This window comes from Saccopteryx leptura, chromosome 3 (assembly GCF_036850995.1).
Source record: "Saccopteryx leptura isolate mSacLep1 chromosome 3, mSacLep1_pri_phased_curated, whole genome shotgun sequence".
Taxonomy (NCBI): Eukaryota; Metazoa; Chordata; class Mammalia; order Chiroptera; family Emballonuridae; genus Saccopteryx; species Saccopteryx leptura.
Window position 1 is genome coordinate 58,930,734 of NC_089505.1, and position 7,452 is coordinate 58,938,185.

General features: G+C 40.9%; 1 pseudogene; it reads right to left on the reverse strand.

Annotated features, from left to right (window-relative positions):
• Positions 1 to 4,437: 4,437 nt before the first annotated feature.
• LOC136397303 (transmembrane protein 258 pseudogene) lies at positions 4,438 to 4,801 on the reverse strand (annotated as a pseudogene).
• Between the last annotated feature and the right edge of the window lie 2,651 nt (positions 4,802 to 7,452).

Sequence of the window (7,452 nt, forward strand, 5' to 3'; positions counted from 1 at the left end):
TGAGCCCAGGCCAAGGGGCTTACAGGCTTTTCTGTGGAACTCACACCCTCTGTCTCATTTCCAAAGAAATTACTACGAATCTATAGGGAAAGCACGGTACTATTATCCCTATGCCATAAATGATAACACACACTCAGAAAAGAGGGGATATAAGGCCAGATTAATTCAAAAGGTCAAAGGGGGAAGTATCATTGTGCCTTTCCTCTGTGGTGACTTTGTCAACCAGCAGCCATTGGTCTTCTCTGCTGTGACTTTGTCAACCAGCAGTTTTTGATCTTCTGCTGTGACCTTGTCAGCCAGCACTTGTGGATCTTCTTCTGCTGTGACCTTGTTAGCCAGCATTTGTGGATCGGCTCCCGACAGTCACCCCATTAAAATTAATAAAAATTAAAAAAAAAACAAAAAAACAGTGAGATGAAAGACAGTGAAATGAATTTCCATTCACCTTGCACACTGAAGGAAATGGGTGGAATTGCCGACTCAGTGGGAAAGTTGAAGTTTGGCTCCAGATTTTCAAAGTCATAACTGCACTCAGTCCCTCAGAATGTGTTCAGAGGACAATGATTTATCACACCACTCGAGACCACACCATTTATTGTGTTTCTATAATTTTTATTATATATATAAAGTGAATGAAGGGGAGATTGACAAACTCCTGCATGCATCCCAGCTTGAAGCTACCTGTCAAGCCCCCTACTGACCAATGTTCTGCACATCTGGGACTGCTGCTCCATTGCTTTGCAATGCAGCTATCATAGTGACTGAGGCAAGGCCATGGAGCCATTCTAAGTGCCCGGGGCCAACTTGCTCATACCATTTGACCTACAGCTATAGGAGGAGAAGAGAGAGAGAGAAAGAAAGAGAGATAAGAGGGGGTGTAGCAGACAGTCACTTCTTCTATGTGCCCTAACCTGGAATCAAACCTGAGACTTCTACATGCCAGGCCAATGCTCTACTGCTAAGCCAACCAGCCAGGGCCATATTTTTATCATTTTAAAATCTATTCTGACCATGTCAAATTGTAATATTTAGACTTCTCTAAATTGTTCTTTTAAAACTATATGAGAAACCTCTCCAGAATTCTGCAGAAGACAGATGTTATGAAGGGTGATATAAAACTCTTGGTTAAATATTTTTCACAGGTTAAAAATATCAGTGTGCTTTGAGATCTTAAGCAATGAACAACTATAAAATCCCAAGTTAGTTCACAGGAACTAAAAACAGATTTTCGTGGGAGGTCTACTGTAAAATGAGAATATTTTTCTAAAAAATAGTGGCAAAGAACAGCCTTCTATGATATTCCCTGAAGAGTAGTGTGATGAGATATAGAAGCAAGGGAAAAGGAGCACATGGGTCTGACAGTGACTACAGTTGTGCGTCTTGGAGTGTCATTTCCACTTTAAATATTTAATCTCCTTGTCTAATCAAGAAATACGATTTTGAGCCTGCAAGCTGTGCACATTTTAAAAAGCAAGACCAGGGTCAGGATAAGAAAACCTCAGAGATGAGGAAACTGACTTCTACCAGGAAAACAGAACAAACATTACTAAGAAGTCATGATGAACCTAACAGCACAGGAGCAGAAATGTGAGCCACATGTGTTTATCTTTTATTCTCATACACTTTGTGTTTACTCTTTATTATTTACCAGTAACAACCTTTTTATTTTTATTTTTTATTTCTTTAATTCTACTTCACTCATTGAGTGAAGAGACCAAGAAGAAGGTCACAAGGGATCTACATCTTAGTAAATTTACACCTACCAAGCTTGGCTACTGAAGAGGCAACAGCTGTCCAATCTGTGGGTGTGTGTGGGGGGGGGAGCTGGAGGGGCTGTAGTTAGACAAGTAAATCCTCTGAAATGAGTGCAATGGAGCCAAGAGAGAAAGGCAACTTCTCTTCTATCTTCCCAGGATGTTCCAGAAAGACCTGAATTGACCTGAATAATATGTATAAATCTTTCCTTTTATTATCAATCACCTCCTTCCACCTAGTTCCATAAACCATGATTGGTACTAAAGAGCAGCCCAAGTAACTCAGTATTTCCATCATTAGCTTGAAAACTCTGGTTTTGCCAAGCCAGAAGGCTGAATTGTGCCAGTTGAAAACCTGTCCACAGGCATGGTGGCTGTCAGCTTTGTCACACACAAAGGCATCTTTAACATTTTTTTCTTCCGATCACAATCAACCAAATACCAATCTCTGTTGATCCACTTTTTTCTTGGTCTCACTAGGTCAAAACCATTTCACTGCACACCAACATGACTGCATAGACTTCTAGTTGTTTTCCTTGTGTTTCCACTCCTCTGTGCTTTCCCTTTATTCTATTCAATTAATCTTGACGTAACCCTTCAATGTCACCCCTCTCCTAAAAGCAAGCTACTTCAATCCACTCCCCATAGACTTTCCATTCAAAGTTTTATACTACTAATCAATACTTGCTTCAGTTTGAGTTCTAGCTTTCTTTCTAAACTAAGCATATTCTCTTGATGTTTATTGTTTCCTGCTTCACATTTAGTAGATTTTACATTAGTAATTCTGTGAATGGCAGCAACTCTAATAAAAGACAAATGTCTAACCTGCTCTTAGTGCCATCTGAGGGAATACAGGAGCCCAGAGGAAGGCATGCAATACTTCCTGAGAGGGTTCAGAGACATCACATAAAGGTGACAACTAAGCTAAAATTTAAAAGATGTTTCAGATTTAAGGACATTGCTAATTAAATAAACTCTGATGGTCACACCAAACCAAGAAAAAAAAAAAAGAAAAATCAGGGCGGTCAAAGTCTATTTCTTAAAAACTGAAAATAGAGAATTCTGTCAGAGGTCCATCATGGAGAAAGCATTTTTATAGTTTTAATTTCTTATTTTTCCCACCTTTCTTTCTTTCTACCATCTTTCTTTCTTTCCTTCCTTCCTTTCTTCCTTCCTTCCTTCCTTCCTTCCTTCCTTCCTTCCTTCCTTCCTTCCTTCCTTCCTTTTTTCTTCCTTCTTTCCTTCCTTCCTTCCTTCCTTCCTTCCTTCCTTCCTTCCTTCCTTCCTTCCTTTCTTCCTTCCTTCCTTTTTTCTTCCTTCCTTCCTTTGTTTATTCCTTTTCAACTTTTCTTTCATCTCTTATTTATTTTTCTCCCTCTGTCCCTTCATCCCTTCTTTCCTTTCTTTTTTTTTCTTGAGAGAGAGAAAAAAAGAAAGAGAGAGAGAGAGAGACAGGGAGGGTGGAAAAGAGAGAGATGAGAAGCATTACCTCATAGTTGTGGCATTTGAGTTGTTTATTGATTACTTTTCATATGTGCCTTGACTGGGAGGGGGCCCCAGCTGAGCCAGTGACTGATTGCTCAAGCCAACGACCTTGGGCTTCAAGCCAGGGACAATGGGGTCATGTGTATAATCCCACTCTCATGCTGGTGAGCCAGCACTTAAGCCAGTAATGTCAGGCTTTCAAAGCTGGGTTCTCAGCATCACAGGTGAATGATTACTCACTGTGCAACTATCTGGTCAGGCTAGGTACTGCACTTTAATATGAAATAGTTTATTTTATAAAAACACATGCAGATCAAAAAAGAAAATCAGACCCACAATTTAAGGGATGATACAGAAAGAATATAGAAAAACTTGTTATGTCACTGTAACTTTCAAATACAATATTTTATAAGTGTCTCTAGAGAGGCTACTGAGCTTTAGCAATCTAGTTCTAAGAAGCAGAACTGCCTAGGTCAGAAAATAGTAGTTTTTTATTAACAAATATTCTCTTGTGCCCTTTTTGGATGCCACAGGAAAGGCCTACAAAAGTACTTTTACTTTTAAGATAAAGTATTAAGTTCTCTGAGGTCATAAATAAAAAAGCAGCATACATTTCTGAATCAATTAGATAAACAAATAATCTAGTCACACCCAGAGAGATTTTTAAACTACAAGTGACTGAGTAATCAACACTGTGGGGGAATAAAATGTACATAGAACAAAGAGCCAAATATTTTGAATTCATCTTCTTTTATTAAACAGTGTAATACTAAAGCAGGGGCAATGTATGAGTAGAACTTCAAAATATCTGTACAAAAACCATTTTCACACCAACCAAATTATTGATTCTACAGCATAGCTTAGCTAAACTTGAAAATTTTTATTACTAACAATTGCCCTGTGGTTTTCATCAGCTTATAAGTGACTTGTCTAGGCTGTTAAACAATCACCTTACTCTCTACTCTGATGCCAAAGCCAGAAAAAAACAACTAAGGAAAAATGGATGAGTTTTTTGGTTTGATTTTGACCTCAAGTTGATTCAAAGATATTTAAACTGGGTGATTCTAAACTCAATATTAGGACTTGTGAGATTGCCATAAAAAGAAATCACCTGCCTCTGATTAAAAGTGACACACTGCATTTCCATAGACATGCCTATGACTTTTAAGTTATTTATTTATTTATTTATTTATTTGTCACACATCTGCCTTTATTGTGAGCAGCAGGTGGGACACTTCCAGCAACAGTAAAAAAGTTAATTTACAAAAGCAAGGATTCAGTGAAGCTGCCCTGTGGAATCCTTGGGAGCTTATATGTAGATGCTGACCCAGAGCAGCAGGAAGAGGACTCCAAAGCCCATGAAGAGTGAGGCCACCAAGGAGATGAGGATCTCTTTGTAGATGTCCCGAGTGTACTTGGTGGAGGTGACCTCATAAACAAAGAACCAGGCAGTGAAGAACATGCCAGAGGCCAACAAGACCAAGGTCAGCTGGGGGAAGACAGCTGGGTTTGCTGGGCTGGTGTATCTGCTCAAGGCCTCGAGCTCCATTTGCTGGGTACAGGATAACTTGCCGCTCTGCCACTGGACAAACATGTTTGCAACTTTTAAGTTCTGACCATTTAGTTTTAACTAAAATCAGGAAAATACAAGTCTAACAAGTGAGTGAACACAGACTATTCAACTGAGAACACTACTCAAATCTCCCCTCCATTGATAAATATTATCTCATGCCCAGAGTGTGGTGCACATGTGTTAAATCCTCAAGAGCTAGCTGGATATTCTTTCCTTCTTTTTTTCTTTCTTTCTCTCTTTATTTTTGTAATACCTGTATTTATCTGACTGATAACTGATGTACGTTAAGACACTTTTGCAACTCTCATAAGTACCTAGAAGATTTCAGATATCAACCACTTTTTAAAATTTTATTTATTGATCAACAATTCTTATACGGCCTTGTTTTATGAGCTACTTTCTTCTTCTTCAAAGGGTCACCACCCTTTCCTCTCCTCTGGAGTATGCAGAACATGAAGGCCACAACCATTGGTCAGGATGGGAGGCCCCGCCTGATGAAAATGCAGTTCTTTCTCAAGGCCCCAAACTGGCCACTGTAGTGGAACAACAAAGCAGGCTCCTTGCTCCCCACCCATCACTGTTTGCTAATTATTCAGTACCCTCTACTTGTTCATGGGGACCAACAAACCCAGCTTTCCATTTCAAAACCCTGCTCCCCTCCAAGCCTGTGAGGCCAGAACCACTAGGAAAGAATTTCAGGATCCCAGCACAGGGACTTCCTCTCCTTCTTGCCTCCAGTTTGCCCCCTCTACTTAAGGTATAAGGTGCTGGGGTCCCTGCTCCCCTTCCTCTTTGAAAACTTTAATATGGGAGTCAGTGTTGTGGGTGGGGATGGCCAGGCATGGCTGCACTGCCTCTTGTCACCAGTAACTGGGGAAGCGAGAGAATGGGAAGAACTGCCTAGAACCCACGTAAGTCAGAGATGTGCAGGGCTCCACAGAAGGCTATTTCCAAGGATAATCTCCTATCATAATTTTTTCCTGGGTCCCCTCCCCATGCCCTGACCTGCAAGGAACCTTCCAGGTTCCTTGGAAAACCCTGCTGGAGCTGAGCTTTCTGTTGGGGAGTGGGCTGGTGATGGGGAAGGTACCAGGAGCTAAAATGTGGGCACATCTGTATGTCACTGAGGGAATGCCTGGGCACAGCTCTGGTGACAATGGCTTGGGGACTCACAGTGCAACCCACTAAAGGGTGCTAGGTGTCAGGGCACAGACATCCCCCCACACACACACAGACACACACTACAAGAGGAGGAGTGATCAAAGAAGTTGCTGTTGGGACCCTGGGATCCCTTGGTGATGGAGCGCAGCCACTGCTATCCTAGAGAGCTGTGTCATTGCCACCCCCCAACCTGGTCCCACTGCCCAGAACTGGAGTGGAAAGCCATAGCACCCAGGTAAGTCCACCTTCCACTGCACAAGCACACCTTGTTTGCACAAAGCACCCTCCCAGATATTTCTTGCCTTGAAGGAGAGGAATTGCTTTCACTCAGGAAGTCAGGAAACCATGGGAAGAGGCACCACAATTACCAGTCATTTAAATGCTGGTGCCCCCATCAGCACCGAGGAGGCAGCACTCTATCTCATGCTCCAGCACTCTAAATCCACAGGTGTCCTTCCCATATCTCATGGCACCCACCTTGCCACTGATGTGACTGCCTCACATGCCACCCCCCCCCCACTCCACACACTCTGCATGCGTAGCACAGATCCCAAGTTCTTTTGTTGAGTGCCCTGCCAACCTGACCATCATCCAGGAGACCCATGCCACGACATTACCAAAGGCCTGGTGATGGCGCTCTCTTCACCCAACACCAAGCTCCAGGATAATGAGGCCACCAAAAGGCATTCATCGAGAGACCATCATAGAGGACAGGTTACCACAAACTACTCTGCACTGAATCATAAGCATTAGAGCTCCTTGCAGTGAGGGTGCAGGGCTGTGGCTGACAAGAGTATAGGAAAGGTGTTTTTACTACTCAAAGCAGATCGAGGGTAAAATTAGAAGCTGTATATTCAAGAATGAGGATAACTTTATATATATTATAGAAAGAACTATATCTAAGAAGATTTAAGAAAGAACTATATTTGAGAATTTAAGAAAATTGAAATCATAAAAAGCATATTCCCTAACCACATGCTTTGAAATTAGAATTACACTGCAAAAAAGAAGCAAACACAACATATTAATTATTGGGTCAAAGAAAAATTAAAGATGAGATCAAACAATTATATAGAGCAGTGATTTTCAACCTTTGTTTCTCACATACTCATAAACTAATTACTAAAGAAAAAGGGGCCCTGACCTCTTCTTCCTTAGTAACTAATTTATTTGTGCCACTAGATGAAAATGGTTGTATTTAGTCAGGGGCACTGACTTAGTAATTAGTGTGTGTTTGTGCCATGAAAAAAAAAAGGTTGAAAATCACTGATATAGAGTAAAATAAAAAGGATGGCACCACATATCAGAACTTCAGGGATGGAGAAACGCCATAAAAAGAGAGAGAAGTTAATCTCATTACAGAGTATCTCAAAAAACAAGAGAAGTGCCCCCCAAAAAACAAACTAACATTGTATTATAAAGAACAAAAAAAAGAAAAAGAAAAAATGTAGCTCAAGTCAGCAAAAGAAATAAAAGAAT